Here is a 20,677-nt window from a genome sequence, read left to right as displayed (position 1 = left end):
TCCCAATGCATTACAGTAATTAATGCATCTTGTATCAAAAACAAAGGACAAAAGTACAAATAAACATTGCTCGCAGAAGGATTACCTGTCTCTGGTAAGTATTTACAAGTCAATTTCCATTGTTCGACGTTCAAATCACAGACAGCTGCCTGTAAGATGGAAACTCAGTCCAAAACCTTAGGATACTCTTTGTAAAATGGTCAGCAGTAATATATACAATGATTTGTATTTGAGGTTAATGGGATAAAACATGCGAAAGTATGGTTTTATAAACAGGCTGGATCCAAACAACTGACAGAAACTGGCGTAATCCAAAAATCCCTTGCTGTTGTATTAGTAATTTTTTACATTTTGTTTAGCAGAAACAGCCCTATTATCATGATGGAGCATCTAACTGTTTAGCAGCTCCAGCCAAGTGTGAAGTTGTCATTCCTCATCTGTGCTCTGTGGAACAGGAAAAGTGTGTGCGGAGTGTGTATGCGTAGAGCCACTCTCCAAGGGGAAATTGTTAGCAAATGGGCTCCAACTGCTGGCCTTTTAGCTTTGCAAACACAACCTGAAGGCCTCTCCCCACATCCCCTTCTCTCCACTCAACCACCCCCACTTCGCCCACTTTAATTCACCTGCCCAACAACCCCAAGGCTTCTCATCCCTCTGCTCCCTCCCTTCCTTCCCTTCGCCTTTTTTTTCTATTTTTCTCCCACTCACTACCTTAGATATTTCCATACCTATTCATCATTCCCTCTCCCTCCCTCCCTGTGTCTCCCTCTTTCACACACACAGAGTCATTCCTGAGTGGGTAAATAGAGTAAATTGGGGCTGACCCCCAGGGTTAGCAGGGGCCATGCTCTCTTTTCATGTCAAAGCCATCTGACGGCTGATTGGTTGATTGCAGTGCTCTCCGCTTCCAAAAGGCTCCCTTGTGCTGCTGTAATTGCCCTATCATGCGTGCACACACACATCCACATACTTTACACACACACACAAACACACATGCAGACACACACACACACACACGCACATTCTTACAACCAAATGACTTAATTGGTGTTAATTGCATAATGACAGTAGTGAATTGGACCTGGGTCAGAGGTGACACAGGTTTGAGTGGAGAGGGGGATGGAGAGAGGATGTTGAGAAGATGTGAGGGGAAGGCTGGCACTTCTACTCTGTCTCCCTCTCTTTCTTCCTCAGTTCCAATACCAAGCAATCCTTGACCTGATTGCAGAAGTTGGCCCGTGGGGATGCCATGCACATTCACACAAACTCGCACACACACACAAAAACAGACAGCCCTTTGTGGTGTGGAGGGATGCTCTATACACTTAACACAAGGATTCAATTTGACTCAGTCAGCATCTCTGGCTGTGTATGTGTGTGTGTGTAGGTATACCAGCAGTTTGTGTGTGACTGCCCAGGCAGCTGAAAGGGCTCTATTGGTGAAAACGTTTAAGCCATCATCATTAGAGAGTTGTTGCTACAGAGGTGTGTTTTAGCGGAGGACGTAATTGGCCCGTCATAGTGCTGTGTAATCTTCTCATATTCTATGAAAACAGCGAAAGCTATTGGGCATAATGGCCATGTTTAAGGTGGGACCTTCCCATGTTAAACATACAGCATCTCAGCTTGATACGGTCTGGGACTGAATAGCTGAGAGACAGAGGGTGGGGTGTGTGAACTTGGGTGTACACCAGAAGCCCTGCAGTCATATTTTCTGTCTCCATTCTCTACTGTACACATTTATTTCCCTTTTATTCCATGGAAATCACTCGACAGTTGTGTGCGCGTATGTGTGTGTGAATGCAGTTTGAACCCAGTATGTACTGGATCGCGTGATTTCAAAACCAGAGCTTTCTCAAGTGGAAACATTGCTGCGTCTAAGACCACCCGGGATTAATTTCTCTTTGTGAAAATGTTATTGTGTATATGCATGCGTGCTTTTGTGTGTGCGTCTGGACTCTACTGCAATTAAAGGAGTAGGCCTCTGTGCGCATACGCCTAAATCCCCGTGTGTTTTCCCTGCAAATGCTTGTGTCCTTGTGTGTGGGAGTTACAGTATCCCCCATCCTGCTGTTTATGGGAGGGAGTGAAAAGTGATGGAAGGTATGGAGAGAGATGGGCCCGTGATGACATAGCCTTATGTTCACCCCCTCTGGATATGGCCCACTCTATATTAGATCTATCCATCATAAGGCTGCACTCGAGTCCCACATGCTTCCTATACTAGCTAGATGTCCACCGTACATGTGTTAGTCTCATCAATGTTCTACTCATATGGTACATGTCACGCTCATACTTGGCCGAATGTACTTTGTCATACCCACTGCATACTTAGAGTGTGTGTGTGTTTGTGTGTGTGCGTGTGTGTAGCCTGTATTGACTCTCTTTAAGTGGTTTTCGAAGCGCAGATGATAGACGTATGGGTTCCCTTAGAAAGACTTCCCCACAGGCTCATCCAGACACAAAAGGAGCTGTCACTGTCTGCTTTCTGATCTCACTGTGTGTTCATTAAAATATGTGGGTGTGTGTGCGGCGGTAGGGGGTTTGCGTGTGCGTGTGTAAATGCCTCCGTGTGTGTCGGAGCTGTCACCTGTTCCTTGTGCTCTGTGCGAGCTCTGTCTCTGGGCGAGCCTTTGATCTGGTCGACAGGAGATTCCTACAGTGTGAAATAGCCCCGGCCAGATTTACTCAATGAAAGAGCAGGCTTTAACCACTGTTATTACGCTCATTTTTTTTAAACATCACTGCTTGTTTGTCTCTCTCTCTCTCTCTCTCTCTCTCTCCCTCTCTCTTATTCTCCCCGTCTTGTTTCGTCTTTGTCATTTGCTGCTTCCTTACATGTGCTCTGAATGCGCTTGTAAGTGTACGTAAATCTTAAATTGGAGGGGATTTTCTATTATATTCACCGCAGAAGCCGTTGCATTCAGTTGTAGCTGGAGTCAAAGAGCCACTTAGTGCGCAGTTAAAGCCAAGGTTACCCATGATTTTGCTTGAGAACAGATGTGTAGAGGTAGGTGAGGAATCAAACAAGACAGCGGCCTTGCTTATTTTTTCTTCATCATGTATCCATACCAGTGTTTCCCACAGAACGGCAGTGTACCTGTAGCAGGGGGGTATTTGGCGACCCGAGAATGAGATTCAAAAATCAACTTTCTTCAGCGGAGTTTGTCTACATTAGTGTGGCTTGGCTTGTCTTTCTGTTTCTCTCTCCCAGCAACGTTATCTGCTTTCTCCGTCAGCAGTCAGGTTTTATTAAGTCAACCAAAAAACACACCTCCCGTTTAGGATTTTTTCCGTTGTCATAACAGCAGGTGAGGTGAAAGGAAGCCTGATATGTAGCCGATCAAAACCAACGTGCATCGAACGACATCACAACAACCAAGTGCACTTACAAGTCGGTACAAAATGTCATAGTAGGCTTACAGTACATTAAATAGGAGAGGCTGCATCACAATCAGTGCGTTTATAGCAGGGATGTAATACAAGAGAGCGTCTCTCTCTTTGCAGAGCATGTGTGATTGACAGGAGACGAGAGGGGAAGAGCGAGGGCTGATTGTCCACTAGTTCATTGATAGCGGATGGCGTTGTTCTCATGTTCAGATCAAAAAATAAAAGTACTCTATAAAATGCTATAATTGGTCGCCAGATATACTTGGGCGGCTGTTAATATGTCTGCCCAAGGAAACTATATGTGTGGGAAACAATGCATACTTCTAGGAGGAAAAATTGGACCTGATACAATGGTGCACATGGCATTCCAAGTTTATGAACATTCAGGAATGTGTGTGAGTGCACGAGTTTTCATGGATGTGAGAATTGAGGACTGGCTCCACCAACTGTCTCTTTATAACTCTACGTTAGATTACTATCTTGCACATTTCAAGTATTCGCTATACTATGAACTTGTGCACATTCCTGCTCAATAACCTATACATATTTTTATATTTTGTAATATTTTATTGTCATTTTTTTTATTTTAGATTTGTGTCTCTACAGCACTACTTGCTTTTTCTCAGCATTTAAACGTGTTCCCTTTTTATGCACCATAACACCCAGGCAAATTCCTCGTATGTGAAAAACGTACTTGGCAATAAGCCTGATTCTCATTCTAACGGGGGAGATGAGAGAGGCACAAACTCTCTCACTCCCTCGCCCTCTTTCTCTGGGAGCTCTGGCCGTTCTGACGTGAGTGTGTTAGGTTGGGCGTGTCTGTCTGAGCTGTTGAACATGTGTCAGGGTCCAGGTGGGGAGAGACACAATGCAATTATCCCTGAGAAACACTACCCATGTAACACAAACACTGCACACATGTTACAGGGGCTGATGCTAATTTATTGTGGTGAGCTGTAACATGTCAAATGCACCATTCTGCAGACCTAAAAGGGACGACAAGAAGAGATGTTGAGTCAAACGGACGGGGGAGCGAGACGGAGATGCTTGTTAGAGTTAGAGTTCGTCTTTGACCTAAAGAGTAGGAATCAAACTGCGGTGTGGAGCTTTACTATACAGTGTGCAGCAGAGTTGATGCCAAGCTAAGCAGTGGGTATAGTGAGGCCAGGGCACTTCAGGGAGCAATCCCTGTTTGCTTAACCACCGCTGGGCACATTTACCACTCAGCTGGCTCAGAAACGTCATCCGACATAGGCATCTCACTCAAAACACACATTCCGAAAAGATAGGCTTACAAGTCTGTCTTAAAGCAACAGTCAGGTGCCCATATTAACATTGAAACAGATTTTGCTTGCTTTTCATACTGGCTGTTTTTATCACAGTGGCTCAGTGGTTAGCACTGTCGCCTCTCAGCAAGATGGTTTAGTGTTTGATTCCCTGCTGAGGCAGGGCCTTTCGGTGTGGAGTTTGCACATTCTCCCTGTGCTTGTGTGGGTTTCCCCCAGGTGCTCATGTAGATTAGGTTGTATATTACGTTAATCCTCCTGGACCAAGGCACTGGCCTAAAGCTGGAGCTGGTCCATTGGTACAATGGTTGCCTACTGCTCCTCAGGGGATGGGTTAAATGTAGAGAAGTTTCATTCTATTGTACTGAGTGTGATTATATGTGAAAAAGAAACATTTTCTCCTTCTTCTTCAAGTGTAATTCCACCAATTTTATACATTGAAGTGTATTTACAGGTCTTGGTGAGTACTACCGCATATGTGAATTGTCTCCAGGGGCATTGTGGGTAATGTAGGCACCAGGTTTTGAAACAGTCCACTGATCTAGCATTACACTCCTATTGCACTGTTGGACTCATTACGGACAGTTTTGAAACAAATAATCCAAATCCATACTACAGAGCCAGAGATACCGCCTCTTTTGTTCCACGCATTTTTCTTCCTGTTCAAAACGTGGTGCCTACATTACCCACAAAGCAACTTAACCACTGATTGACATCACTGGAGGAAACTTATCAGATTACATGCATCCACGAAAGGCTTTGAACGTCTTTTTTTCACATATGCAGTAGTACTCCCTAGTAGTAAGTAAGTAGTAAGACCTATAAACACACTTCAATGTGTAAAATTGGTGGAGTTATCCTTTAAGAGATCCTTTCCTAATGCAATGGAAGTGATGGAGAACAAAATCCACATTCCTCATTCCCTGAAAAAATATATCCCAAAGTTCAGCTTAAGATCAAGTGGTTATCTTCCAATGTTACTGTCTCTTTAGTAGACAATTCTCTCTTTTTTGTTATTATCCCTCCACTGTAGCTCAGCAAGATAAGCACTGTCTGGGAAAGCACAAAGAGGGAATTTTGTACTGAAAAGACTTTGGAACAAACCCACTTGATTGTGTAATTCAGACCGCTGAAACCTCATATTAGCTTCAGCTGACCTTTAGAATATATTTTTGCCCTGAATGAGGGCTGAGAGTTTTCTCCCCGATCACCTCCAATGCACTCACATTCGTAAAGGTTCACATTTAATAGGGGGCATGATACAGCAAGCAAAAACAGTTTAAGAGAACTGAACTTTATTTCACCGCATCAATGTTTATAGGGCATATAAGTATTGTTTTGAGACGGACTTGAACCAGCTTGAACCAACTTGACCAGATTTTTGCACAGATTGATCGTGCGTATGCTTTTTTTATGGCCTAGTTTGGTGTTTAATTATCGAGCACCTCAGTTCAGTTTGATACCAGGTATTTTTGTTTTGTTTTGTTTTTTATTTCCCTAATTAAGAAGGACTAGAAAAATGTGAACCTGTGATGTTAGAGTGCTGCCCAATTGCTTCAATTCTTCAGCTATATTTTTTATTTACAGTGTGTATGTGTCAGTGAAATTTAATGCAAGAGTGACGAGAACCAGCAACTCACATTTCTGTTTATATTTTGTATTATTATATTTTTAAAGGTCCTATTGATAACATTCATGAAATTATTAATTCACAATCATTATAATGTTTTGAAGGATATTTTTACTCCGCACCTTTCAACAAGCTCTGTACTGTATATGTATTATTGTTTTTTAATTATGTGTCTACGTAAAAACATTATCAATATGACCTTTAAATACAGAAATATTATCTTGAGGGATGAAAGTGCTTTCCAGGAATTCCAAATAAGACATTTCTTCAGTTAAATATAAATCTATGTTACAAATATTTGCCCTACTTAAAGCTCTCATACCAAATCTACCATGCAATGTCCATTTCATACGGAGCAACTATTCGGGCTGACTTCTCCTTCAACTATGTAAGTGGACTGAGACGGCTGTCACCTGTCATTACAGCAAACTGGGGGAGAGATGTGGGGTATGCCAGTTAAACAGAACTACTCAAAGATGTGGGGTAATGTGAGTGATGGTTGAAAGTCACAGTCTGTGACCTGAGAAAGCTCGTACTAAACATCAGCACATGACCTTGCTTGGGAGGCCTGAATTCTTTCAGCCTTAAGCCGATACTATTCCCAGTACCACCCAGACAAAATGGACCAAGTTCACACACAGACATACACAGTCACACACACACAACATATCATTCTGTTAATTTTAAGAGTTTCTGGGAGTCTGCAAACGCTTCACTAAATCACCTTTTCACAGTTCATTAGGGTGCAAACTATCAGCATCTATTTTTCTGTCCTGATGTCAACAAGATGTTTGGAATAGAACGTCATGAGTCAAATGAACCAGAGTTGAAAAGTGATCCCTAACTTAGCCAGCACATCGATATTCCAAATCACAGACTTTCACAAACAGAGTGAGGACAGGTTTACATATGTTACGCTCTATATCATCCCTGGCTATCATAATAAGGAGGATTTGCATCATAACCTGCTGCATTAATCCCACAGCAAGACTAAACGTTAAGTGCGAGCCTTAGCGCTGTCAGTGTGGATGGCTCTATCAGCGCTTATTTAATGGGTACAGTGTGTTTCTGCAGTAAATATCACAAAACTATGAGTCACTTTGTCAAAACTAATGAAGATTATTTACTCTGTATCTGCGCACAGAGCCAAACCTCTGTCACTTTCTACGATGCTTATTTACGATTCCGCAGTATCTCCCTTAAAGTTTCACTGGCAGGGCTTTCCACAGTGTCGTATGGAGCGCTCCAAAAGGTTGTTAAAGGTTCAAGATGGCTGCACAAGGAGTGTTGGTGGTTTTAGTCACCGACGTCACCTTGAACAATTTTTTTACATCTTTTGGGGCTTGGTGTTGTAGAGGGCTTTTTTAGTTCAGAGTAGTCTCAGGAATCATAACTGGCCCAGATATCTTAAGTGTTTTTTAATGTCTGTCTTATTAGGGACCCCTCTAGCCTGTTTCACCCTATCCCACTCTCTTCCCTTTTCTTCTATGGCTGCGTTTCCACTGCAGGAACTTTACACAAGGACTGGGAACCTTTGGAGGAAGTCATTGTGTTTCCACCACAGGGACCAGTGTCTTACTTAAGTTCCAGGGACTTAAGCTGTGGTCACTAAGTCTTTTTTGCTTGTGTGAAATGACCCCGAAGTATCGGAAGTGGCAGCCATGATAAGAGCTGTTCGAATTCTCTAAATGCTTAGGAAAAGTGCTTCAGTGCCTCCTTCTGTATCTCCTTTAACATTCAATTCACTGGACCATCCTTTAGGAAAGGAAAGGAGATAACTGCCACACATCCACAGCCTGTATCAGCCATAACAACTACAGCACAATCAGATCATAATCAGGAAGCAAAAGCGATAGGAGACGTTTTATCCAGATGTTTTTACTCCAACGTGGTTGAAACTTGATGATTGATGATTATGTGTACAGTAGTAGATTCCCTTCCATGTTATGCCTGTCTTGCATAAAGTTAATTATTTCCATACAATCATACAACATTTGTGAACATTTAAAACTACATCAGACAACAAACTGTATGCCACAGCAAGTTAACAACAAGGAACTAATGCGTGAACAATACAAAGAGATGAAGAGGGAGAGACAGTGCCTGGACGATTTATCACAGTTTAAAGCAGCGCAGTGACATTACATAGCCTAGAGTAAGTGCAGTCGTATTCTCCTCTGTATGCTTTCACATGCACATCTTTCCTTGAACTCGTGGCATTTTCCATCAACGTCAACGAAAATTCATAAGGAAAGGAGATCGGAAGTGACTATCAACTGCACCCTTAACTTTACTGTCCAAAGAGTCCCTCCTTGAAGGGTAGTACTTTCCAAAAGCACAGAAACTTTGGGGGTGGCGGTTTAGAGCGCTGCACATTTCTGTGTGAGGCTGCCGGTGAGTAGAGTGAGCATTTTATTTCAGCCGCCATTTGAAAACAATTTGCAGCCGCCAACCAGTTTGTGTTTTTGTTCCTCGTACTTGCACACATCAACATGGAGTTGCGGAAGAAAGCATCCAATTTATGGACCAATGATCGTCATAGTCGTGTATTCACACACATGACTTTTCTTTATTATTGAGGTATGGCCCTCAGTTCATTGTGAGTAAAATGTGCCTAATCTTTTGGTGGTTATTTAAATAAAACATGGTGGAAACAAAACAACTACGAGCGAAAGGAACCTTTTAGTTCCTTGAAAAGTGGGAGTTCTGGTTCGAAATGCAGCTTATCTCACACACACTGCCACACCACACACACCATCTCTCAAGCCTGAGGCTGCAAAAGTGGGTTATCCCCTCCAAAATTCCCCCTTACCACTTTTTTGATCATCCCCCTTCGAGCAGTTGGACCCCACAACCTGGTCTACCTACCACACACACACACACACACACATGCAAACACAGACTAACAAAGACACTCCTCTCCATTTGCTGTGATATTTATATGTATTTAAGGAATCTAGCTAAAGCAGGAATGCATCATTATTTAAACTTTAAGATTTAGTTATCAGTGTTTTCTTTACTCTCTTTCTAATGAGGAGGTATTTCTTTACCTACAGTTCATCTCACCTGCGAGAGAGTGATGCTCATCATTAGCAACTTTAAAATTAATTGTTGGCATCTTTTCTGCATGTTTCTTCAACCCTTTTCTCTTACCCACTGACAAACAGGTCAGACTGAGGTAGAGATCACTAGCAGACCACCGGGCATTGTAAAAGACTCCCTCCTTATCCCCACCATATATCCTATGTGTCTCATGTCCTGGGGCTATACTGACCCCAGGAGCACCAAACAGACTCGGCCAACAACATGATTGGTTCTTCCTGAGACCGGACTTAAATAGTATTAAGCACCACAGTGCAGCTGTGCTTGCATAAACACACTGACTCCACTTGACATCAACCTCGACTTTGTCACTCTATCTCAGATCCTGTTTGCAGACACACTTTGCATTGGGTTTAATACAGCGAAGTAAAATAGGCCAGGCCTGTCCGTGATTTGCAAGAAAGAGGCACACGCATACTTAAGAGAGAATAATAAACCACAAAACAAAATCAGTTAACCCCTCGTCCATAGAGGGATGGGTGAATAAATGAACACATTGTTAACGTTGGATGGGCAGGGGCTCTAATGTTTGATGACCAAACAAAAATCTTAGCTGACTGTGTAAATCTCTGTCTGAACCTGTCTACCTCGAATACTTGTAGCTACTGAATAGACATTATTATCAGATTGTGTTGACACAAGTGTCTCACACACACACACACACACAGATACAGATTCATAGGCAAACACACACATGAAGGCGCAGATACACGCACCAACACACACCTATGTAAAGGTGAGCGTGTTTTTCCTTCGGAGCAGATTGAGATCTGAAGGATCACATTTATTTGCTTAACTGGTTCAAGTGATCCGAAATAGATCTGAGATGACCAAACCAGACCAAACCAAACCACTTTAAATCCAGCGCTCCAGCTTCATTGTCTCTGTGCCCATTCCATAGCACACACACACACACACACACACACACACACACACACACACACATACACAGACTTTACTCCCTGTTCTACTTACATATTAGGCTCACATCCAAAAATCTCTATTGCCATAACCCAGATGAAGCTCAGTAATCAGCCTTTTCTTATTCGTGTTACACAAGTCCGGCAGGAGTTTATTAAATGTGAGGTGCAGTTTTTTGTCTGTTTTCTGTCAAGTTTGCTAAATCAGTTTTTATACTGTAGAAACAAAGATCTGGAAGAAACTTGCTTCTCTGTCTCCAGCTTGGTTTGGTAGAAGGGCAAATCAGTTAAGAAACGGAACTCAACTATGGGCAATAAATAAAACAGATGGAGAAACTGTGAGTCTGTGGGCAGCGAGAGAGAGGAAGCGACGAGTCGGGTCAGGACAGAGGACTGATGGGTCAGTAGAGTTGGTGTCATCTTGAGAAGACATCAAGAGGAGGGTGGAGCATTAATAGCACTTCCATAGCCAAGTGGTATTTTGGGATTATGCACACATGCAAACACAAATATGAAAAGGAAGGTAGTTGAGAAGAAACACTTTTTGTGAATATATGTTGTAATATATATATATATGTTTCCGAGTTGGCCTGTCACCATTTGTCTGGCTCTCTGTCCTTCTTTTCCGTCTTTCGGGAACAAGGTCTTGACTCCAGCATATGCTGTATTTCTCGCACGGAAACTTTCCTCCCATATTAAACACACAAATTAATTATGACATCATGTCTTTTTTGGATACACAGAAAATAAAGAAAGCACAAAAGAAGCTCTTAATGTTTTAACGTTACGCTATAACTTCTCTCTGCAAGCGTAGCGCCTATGCACATTTACGGCTCCTGAGTCAAACCTTCAAAGCAAAATGAATGCCATCATGCACCCACACCCCCCACGCCAAGCCTTCCACCCTCCCTTTCATACCCGCATGAGAGTGCACCACAGCTACGCTTGCACCCACTCCGGTTTATGCGAATGGGGGTGAGAGGCTGTTACCGTGTCAGTCGGCATGGCCTCTTATCAGACCATCAGACTACCCTCAGATTCTCTTTCCAGATGGAGGTGAGATAGGGCCTCAGAGGCCCGGACCCCCGCAGACACTGAGAGCATGGAGGCCTCCCCTGATCTCCTACCTGATGGAGGTGCTTTAATGTGGGCTCGGGTTTCACTTGTCTCCCCTGTCTGGCTGGGCCTGCACTGGTGTCAGGATGCAGGCGCGTTCAGGGCTGGTCGGCCTAGGTTCTGACGGGCCGCCGCTGCTCCACTTCACGGCTTAGCTCCAGGTCAATATGACTGGACACAATCTCACCAGGGTCCCTGCACTACTCTTAATGTGAAAAATAGGTGCAATGTAGGGTTGTGTACACAGGCACTCGGGCACTCACAGGCAGACTTTGACACATGCAGTAGAGCTCTCCACATTACCCTCAATAACATAAGCACCGCCACTCATACTGTGCTCAGAGTAAGAGAAGGGAAAAGAGGTGGAATCCTGTTATGATAAGACAAAAAAGCTGGAAGGAGTAAATGAGTGAGATTAGTCAGAGGAACTCCTGAGTGCTAAGAGAGACGGATCAAGAGAGACAGAAAGGGGGAGGGAGGAATTTGGGAGCAGAGAGAATTCCATGCGCCTTTTATTGATGTTGCGCAAACCTGTATTTTGGATCTGCATGAACATTATGCACTTTCATGAACATAGATAATTTTTCACCTTGGGGCTTTTGAGCGATAAATGAATATTTGAACTTGTCCTGCCAATAACATGTTTTGAATCTTCCTTTCTGATACTTGTGACTTTATATTTGTGTGCAAGAATCTCAACTTTCATGCACATGCACTGCTTTTATGCAAGCATAGATACAGTACATACATGCATACGTGCCTGTGCAGGGGTGCTCGTGTTCGTGAGGGCAAATTATGTCAAAACAGCCTCCACATTAGAAGCAGGTACTGCAGATTCCACCCCTTTCATTCGTACGCTGGCACACCTTAGCCGGACTCAGGGAACTCACCACCATTCCACAGAGAGCCCTCCATCATTCCTCACAGGATTAGAGACAAAAAAGAGAGAAAGGGAGAGGGAGAGAGTTCAAGGGAGGGATTGCTCTCTTACTTTTTGTAGCTGGCAGAGTCGTTACTATAACTTAGCCGAAATAAAAGAAGTCTTTAAATTGCTACCAGTGTCTCCTTCTGTCTTTCTGCCTCTCCGTCTCTGTTAATATCAAAACAGATGTCAGTTTGAGGAGACATGTGGAGTCGATGCACGCCAGTGTTAGAGCAAAAAGACAGCTCTCTGAAAATGGCACATGTGAAGCGTGCACCGTGACTGACTCCCTTACAGATGCACACTTCCCCTCCATGGGAGTTTAATGAGTTTGATACATGAGATTTTTTTTTTTTTTTTTTTCATCAACAGTCAACTCCACCTAGTGGTGTTTGTACTGAACAGATTCCTGGCTGCAGTGAGGAATGAAGGAAACGTTACACCAGCACTTGTTTATCTGCACAGATAACTTTACTCTGAGACTGCTACAGAAGGGAGGATCAATACTAAGGTTTTGGATATGAGTCCTACAAAAGCTACACACAGCGCAGATAATGTTGCTGAGATCTGGCTCAGTGCCTCTGTGGCGTAGGCTGACTATTGCTGGAAGCACTTGCAGACTGTGTTAGTAGGTCTCCTCAGCACCTCTTTGCCTGGCATCTGTGAGGCTTGCTCACACTTGCTTTCACCCAGCATGTGTTTGCTCAGATGAAGGAAATTATGTAATTAGCCTTTGAGGGATTGTTTTCTTTCACTCTTTACCCCCCTCTCTCCCGCCTTTACCCCGCTGTCTTTCTTTCCCCACCTCTTCTTTTTTTTGCACCCGCTCTCTTTCTAGTCCTATGACAGCAGGAGATGGTTACTGTTTAATCCGAGCCACACCCTAGCTCACCTCCTTCATTAATTGCCAGGGACCATCAGTGGAAGAAAATGAGCGCTTGTCATACAGATCCATCTTAGCTGCTGAAGAGCAGCTTTGTTCAACATCAAAGGGGGAGTTTTGAGAGGTGTACAAGGGAGTGGAAATGAAAGCTTTTGGGTGTGTTAGGGGGTTGAGTCGGGCTGGGCTTTGCTTGGGTTGGGTTGTGTGCTGGGAGATGGGTGCAGGGGTACACACGGGCAGTATTGGGGGGAGGAAAACCTGGCATTTTGCTCTCTAATTCCAGCCGGCCTGGAGGCCTGGAGCGCTAAGAAGGGCCTCACTGTTGCTCTCTGGATCAGCCAGGTATTGCTTACATAAAAAGCAAGTGAAAACAGCTGTAGGGATAATTAGCTTGATTCTCCATTACATGCCATGAGGGCCAATAACTAAAAAATGGAGTTTTGTTTGGGTTAGAGCTGCAGCCCCAACCAGGAGGAAGTTGTAAAAGTCAGGCAGGAAAAAAGAAAGAGAGAGGGAAAAAAGGGAGAAATGTGGTGAAGAAAGAGTGAGCTCTTGAAGCAATTGTTGCAGAGAAGATGTTCTCTCTTCCTGGGATGGCTTGATGTAGACCATATTTAAAGCTGTTTAAAGGGCTATGGTGTACAAATGATTGGATAGGCATGTGCACACAAATCTTTCTCTTTTTTTGCCCATCTAATATGAGGTTTTAGGTCATGGCAACCTGTGACCTCAAATCATCGAATTGGACATGGACCAAATTTGAATTGCTTTTCCTATCACACTTGTTATAATGGATTACCTGAGACACTGCCTTGCAATGAAGCAATATAAATGCTGCATTGTGTCATTTTTACCATCAGTTAGCAGGTTGAATCTCCATCACATTAACTCATTGCATTCAATAAGTCAGACATATGATAAGAGTGATTTGTTTTCTTTGCAAGGCCTTTTGTCAAACTTGCCTCTCTTCTGACCTTCTTCTCTGGGGTTAAATCCTATCAGAAACATGATCTTTTCTTCTGTGGTCACATAAGAAGTCCTGCATTCAAGTGTCTCAACACAAAGAAATATGTATGACTATTTAGAAAGAATGGTGAGAAAGTCAGCTCAGTCGCCAGTTGTCACTTATCTCTTGTTTCATTTCTGTTGTAAATCTGCCCCTTCATACCACCACATGGCTTGTTTCACCTTTCTCCTCTTGGCAGACCGAGGTGAGGCAGTTGGGGGGGGTGTACCAATCTTTGTACTGCTAATTGAATTTGGTCTGTTTCTCTTTTTCTGTGGGAGTGAAAGGACACCAACCATAGGGTAATTCAAAGTGAAAGACCAGCACTTTTACACTGGTGGTCCCAAAACTCTGCAAGGATCCATTTAACAGGCAGTTTATATTAGTAGCACTTAAAGACAAGAAGAGGTTCAGTCGCTCATATCCAGACTCTCAGGCTTGATACCCAGTCCTCAGGACAAAGACAGAAAGACAGACTAGTAGGATTTGGGAGAATTACAGGTGCCTTACAGCCTCATTTAGATTACCTATCCACTTACTAGACATTGATGTGGTATGTTCTATAGGTAGGTACACAATACTGGCAACAAATGTTTTAATTAATAAACAATATAAATGGTTCAAACATTCAGTCAATCATTTTCCAGATGGTGACTAAACCAGTATTAATATGAGAATGTGTTCACCCTGTCTGATCCCACCATTAAGCACACTGTGAGTGGAGGAGTGGGGATGAGGATGAGGGTTACGCAGGGAGTAGAAGATAGGAATGGCTGATTTGAGTTCAAGGAAGATGATGGCTGAGTGCTGCAAGAGGGAGATGGATTTATATTCTGCCAAATCAAAGGTATGCATTGATATGGTAGCAATTTTTGATTTAATAGGAAAGTACATGCAATCATGACCTAAAACAAATCTCAGAAGAGACACGGAAATATGTACATTCATATGTGTGATTGAAGCCATGAGAAAAATATGCTTTGACCTACTTTAAGTGAAGTGGCTCAGTGTGATAATGGTAGGGTTGCCTCTGATCTGTTGGAGTCAGTGTCAAGTGTTAATGTTAGTTTTATCAGTAGTCGTTCCCGTGAAGTTTCAGGTCACGGTTTTGATATTATAGTGCAATTTATCACTTTCCAACCCATACAGTCCTTACACGCATACTGGGCAGGACTTGTTGGTTGATGTTTGAAAACAAACCATTTAAAGTTGGCTCCTCCCTGGCTCAGCTAGACAGAGAGCAGCAGCAAACGAGCGAGAGAGTATATGGAGAGAACAAAGCAGTAATTTCGAGAAGCAAAACATTATTTTGTGGTTGTTTCACAGGGGTAACACTCGAAAGTACAAATACTCACGCCCACACCTTCACACAACCCTGCATTAAGGTGCTACAATGCTGGATTTTGTGTGAATTTAGCCAAAACGCAAACCTTTTTAGCCTCTCTGCTCTGTGAGTGTGTGTATGTATCTCAGCCCCGCCCTTGGTCAAACAGACATACAGACCTGCAGCTCATGACGCAGACAGAGCAGAGTAGAGAGACAAGACAGCAATGTAACGTGGTCGCTATGTTATTAGTCCTAACTTTGCACTGTTATTGGCTCAGGGCTACAAACCCACTGCCTAAAGGTAGATGCCTAAAAATGTTTCAAACACAGCAAATTAAGAAAACACAGACAGAGGGCAGGGTATCTGCAGATACAGACACTGCCACATGCTTCTAGTGTGTCATAAGTGATGACTGAAAGGGATTACTTTTGTATGAGTCTATATATTGTTTTTTAGGAAAATCCTGCATAGTATACCTTGAAGCCGCCAAACCACTGCACATCATGCATTGTTGCTTAAAGAATTATCTTCAGGTAACAATGGAAAAATATCCATTGGAACAAGTCACTTCAAACAATCATCTGGACACAAACAGTCAAGGCATCTGGTTTAAGTTTGATTGTTTTCAATCATATTATACTAATTTTCAAAAAAATCTTTGAATCAGTTACAGAGAAGGTGCTACCCATTGTACAACTTGTGTGAAAAGTTCTCTTTGTGCACTGAGGTGTACGCATAGCTGGCTTTTCTTGCTGCTTTTAGCAGCTGATGATGCAGAAAATTGTGGACAATGACCTTTGGGCTGAAACAGCTTTAAGCAGCCTGTCGGAGCCATTTGAGCTCACTAAATTATCCCGAGTGCGGTTGTAGCTTTCCTGGCTGATATAATATGCTTTGCTTTGTCACATGTTTCTAAAGCTGGCATAATCATGACCACAAATGCCGGACTTACACTTGGGAACATAAAATTCCATATGATTTTAACACTCCGTCACAACACGCTGACATGTAAAATAATCATAGGCCGATAAGCGTACACACATTCATGACCACATCGCGACACACACTTCCTCATTACCAACACGAACACAGGCGTCACACGTAAGTTTGTGTAGTGAATGTGTCTGTTGTGTGGAGGTAGTGAGGTGTTGACAGAGAAGAAAGAGGAGCGGTCTTCAAACACATCCACAGGCAGGTCGTGCTCTCCATTATACCCTGCCGGGGGCCATATTTGTTGATTCTCTGGCCCCCAAATCATTAATTTAAGGGCAGACGACGGCTGAGAAACCTGAGAATGGCGTCCAACACACACACACACATTTGCACACACAAACATCTACATGCACAGACACACATTTGATCATACTCACACACAAGCAGGCTTATGTGTACACACACATGCACACACACACACGCCCGCCCTGTGTTGCATAACAAATGATGGCACCTTTAATTGCTGTGCATGTTTATTTACTCCTGGCTGTAATGGATGGTCCTTCTCTGCCTGGCAGCCAATCAGAGGGAGACAGGAAGAGTGTGAGCAGCCCTGCAGACCTGGACATACGATTTGACATTCCTCTTCATACAACACACACTAACTTAAGAGGCTACCATTCGGTAATTGATTTTAGGGTCATTGCACAGCTCAAAAAATATCCTGCAACATATTCCCGTTTTACCTGTGAACATCTCTGGTCCCTACATACAAAGTTTGTATTAGAGTTCTTCCACTACGCCCTTTCTGAGTGACTGATGATAACGTCCTCAGTGATTGGTAGTTATTTTGGGGCCTGTTTGCTCAGCCAATGAGGCGCCCCCAGCAAGCTAGACATACATCATTGTTTTCTTTTTTTTCCTCCAACCTAACCCTCAGGAAAGAAGTGAGTTGTTGCTGACTGCTGTGCAGCCTGAATAACAGACACATTCCAATAGTTTTTTTTTTTCTTTTTATTAATGAGCACTTGATGTTTGGGCTGCTGCCAGCTGCATTTAGAGCATTCTTAAGGAGCTCTGGAGGCTCGCCAGACAGTTAGAGGAAGAAAATGGTCGACCTAAACCTAAGAAAAAACAAAGGATCTACACTAGACCTGAGTGTCTGAGCTCTCTTTGTCCATTACCAAGCAATATAATTGTCTGACGTAACCTTTTTGGAAGAAGACTGAAGAAATTAAAAATAACTTGATATCCTTGGCTTAATGATGCATCTTCATATCCCTGTGTGGGTTTCAGCATTTGTTTTTCATTTTTTTGCGGTTGATCTCTCATACTGATTATTCTTTCTCAATGTTTCTTTCCACAGCTGCTTGTCGAGCCAGGTACCAAGAGGTTCAACAGCTCCAACTGCGAGCATGAACACTCAGCCGGCCCATACTTCCCCACCATCATGACCATCGGACGTACATATAAACAGATGAACACATACTCAAGGGCCCACCATTTGACTGCTCAGCCGGTCAGAACGTCTCCTGCTTACCGATGAATGTCACCTTCACTGAGGACCTGAGCCCAATGTGGTTGAATATCCCTCACCAGAGCATCAGTCATCAGCGTGCAGCTCCAAGGTATTGGCAAGCGGTCCACTGCCTTCATTTCCCTAGCTGTTTTCAATAGACTGGGAGCTGGATTCATTTTACAGTACTGCGGTGCTACAGAGTTCTGGCTCCACATCAACCGACAATCACTGCACCGCTGTCGACTACCAGTGTGGCTGAGCTGAGCCAGTGGAACTAGCCGTAAACTCCATGCCAATCCCGAACTGGTTTATGATGGCATGAATGTGTTTACTTCTGCAGCTAAATCTTTTTTGTAAATATCACAACATGGACCTCAAAATCCACAATCCACAGAGACCTTCTCAATGTACCGTGCCAAAGGAGACAACCCTGTCTGCTGAAACAAATTACTGACGTGCATCTGAATCACTCGGACTACCCACAAAACCGCCACAGTCACTCGTTTGTTTGACTGTCTCCCACTTCCTGCGGAGGGATCAACAAGAAAAGGCAAAGTCGGGCTTAGAGATGCAACACAAAAAGATCAGTTTGAGGATCAGCTTACACCTTCTCTAAAAATCAGGACCTTTATTAAAAGGGAAGGAAACATCGCTGACCTCAAATGAGCCAGCTTACTGTAAGAGCAGTCTGTTTATACATTTCTCCTTGTGTTCTTTTAGCCTGCTGTGCGTTTGTTTAATGAACCAATATCATGTTCTGTTTGCTTTTCTACGTCCGAAACAGTTTTGAGTGCCACTCTTCTTCTTTTTTTAAGTTGTGTGACTCATTACACTGATGAGTGATGTATTATTTTGTTGTCTATATATTAATCCTGTGACTCTGAGTGGCTGATTTGTTTATAATGAAGTGACTTGCATTTTAAAACACTGTGTCATCTTTTTTTTTTCACTGTACCAGAGGTTGACCTGAGCTGATATTAATGTACAGTATTGTGTTTTGATTCAACAGTGTTTCCATCTGGCCCTTCCTTAATATGTACAGTTTTTGTACAGTGTGTGTGTGTGTGTGTGTGTGTGTGTGTGTGTGTGTGTGTGTGTGTGTGGCTCCATGACTGTGAGGACTGTGAAGGTTTGGGGGTAGCAGCATCCACCCTTGACTTGCTCCACAGTGTTTTGCAGTGGTCAGCGTGTTTCTGTTGTGTGAATAAAAGTTGTTTTCACAAGAACTGCAACGTGTGTTTTATCGGAAAGACAATAATGTGAACATTGACATCTGCAGTGTTATTGGTAAATTTGATCGCAACAATGGGTATTTTCACAAGATTAAAGTTTCACCGCCACTAATGGCAACTACAACAATAGACTCTTGCACTGCCCAAGAAAGAATTCTCCCCAGTTTTCATGGTCTACCAATTCTCTCTCTCTCTCACTCTCTCATAAACTCAGCCAGATGTTGCCCAGTTTTCTTCCTAGGGGAACGTGGTGGAGGGAGGGGTAGCGAGGCATGGTGAGGGATCAGAAATGTGGCCGAGCATGTTTTAAGTGCTCTTTGACGCAGTCGCAGCCTCCAGCATCCACCACGGTAACATTAGCTGGGAACAGAACTTTTGCACGATATTGCAGGGCACACGCCACACACACACCCGGTCCTGCCACAGGTATTCACAGTCACACGAAGACTCTCATTCCTGGAGATGTTCACTTTGTGGAAAAATGTGACAGAATGAAAAATCACTCCAGAAGCACTATTAGTTATATTAAAGGATTTTTGTGGAGGGCTGGAATCAGCTTTTTTTTTTTTTTTTAAGTTGCTGATCTTTTTTGTGATTTTTTCCATTATAGGCACTTAAAATTAAGCTTTTCATGTACAATTATGTTTTGTTTTTAGAGACAGAAATTAGAAAATTCCACAATATTGCATACAATGTATGTAAAGGCAAATACAACTTAAAGCCACAAAGCTGCCAAATGAACCATTATTTATCACTTACAGTTACCCTCCAGGTGCCCTATGTTTGAAAAAATGCAGCGAAAGTGCCCTCTTGGATGCCCCTATGGTAGATAAAGCATGATAAAGTGCCCTCTAGGGTGCCCCTCCAACACACACAACATGGGGAAGTGCCTTTTAGGCTGCATTTCTCAGGCAGGGATTCCCAACCCGCAGACCATGGACCAGGAATTGGTCTGGGTCAGCACTGGGCCTCAAACACCCAGTAGGAACTAAGGTAGCTGATGTAATTGCCACACCGTCTTCTAATTTAAAAATAATAATAATAATAATTTACATTTAACATTAAAATGTTTATTTACGCAAACGGCGGGTGCCCCCCTCTCGGGCCACCAGAAAAACTACAGCTTGTGCTTGGTCCATGTTGTCAAAAAGGTTGTGAAAGGCTGTGAACCCAGAAAACGTGGTGAGGCGCCCTCTCTATAGATGTGGAGCGTGCTGGTGCCCTTATTATTTCTTCCGCCCCTGCCCCTGGAACATCCTGACTCTGCCACTGGGTCGAGGCACTGATTTTTAATTAGATCTGTAGCACACCTATAAGATTGACTGTACATGACTAACGCTGCCACAAGATCAGCATCATAAAAATGTCTGGATCCATCTCCACCCTTCCTCGCCTCCCTCTCTCACCTGAG

At 43.2% G+C, this 20,677-nt stretch overlaps 1 protein-coding gene across 12 annotated transcripts in view; it reads left to right on the top strand.

The window, feature by feature from the left end:
* LOC311265369 (ERC protein 2-like) overlaps window positions 1-19,254 on the top strand; it is a 164,128-nt gene extending 144,874 nt beyond the window's left edge. For all 12 annotated transcript variants that reach the window (XM_084366956.1, XM_084366960.1, XM_084366957.1 and 9 more), the window contains one exon: window positions 17,882-19,254. The gene's annotated coding sequence lies outside the window, so the exon portion shown is untranslated. The remainder of the gene's footprint in view (window positions 1-17,881) is intronic.
* The last annotated feature ends 1,423 nt before the right edge of the window (window positions 19,255-20,677 follow it).

Source organism: Pagrus pagrus (genome assembly GCF_965226575.1).
Source record: "Pagrus pagrus genome assembly, chromosome: 11".
Classification (NCBI taxonomy): Eukaryota; Metazoa; Chordata; class Actinopteri; order Spariformes; family Sparidae; genus Pagrus; species Pagrus pagrus.
This window is presented reverse-complemented; position numbering and strand designations above follow the sequence as displayed.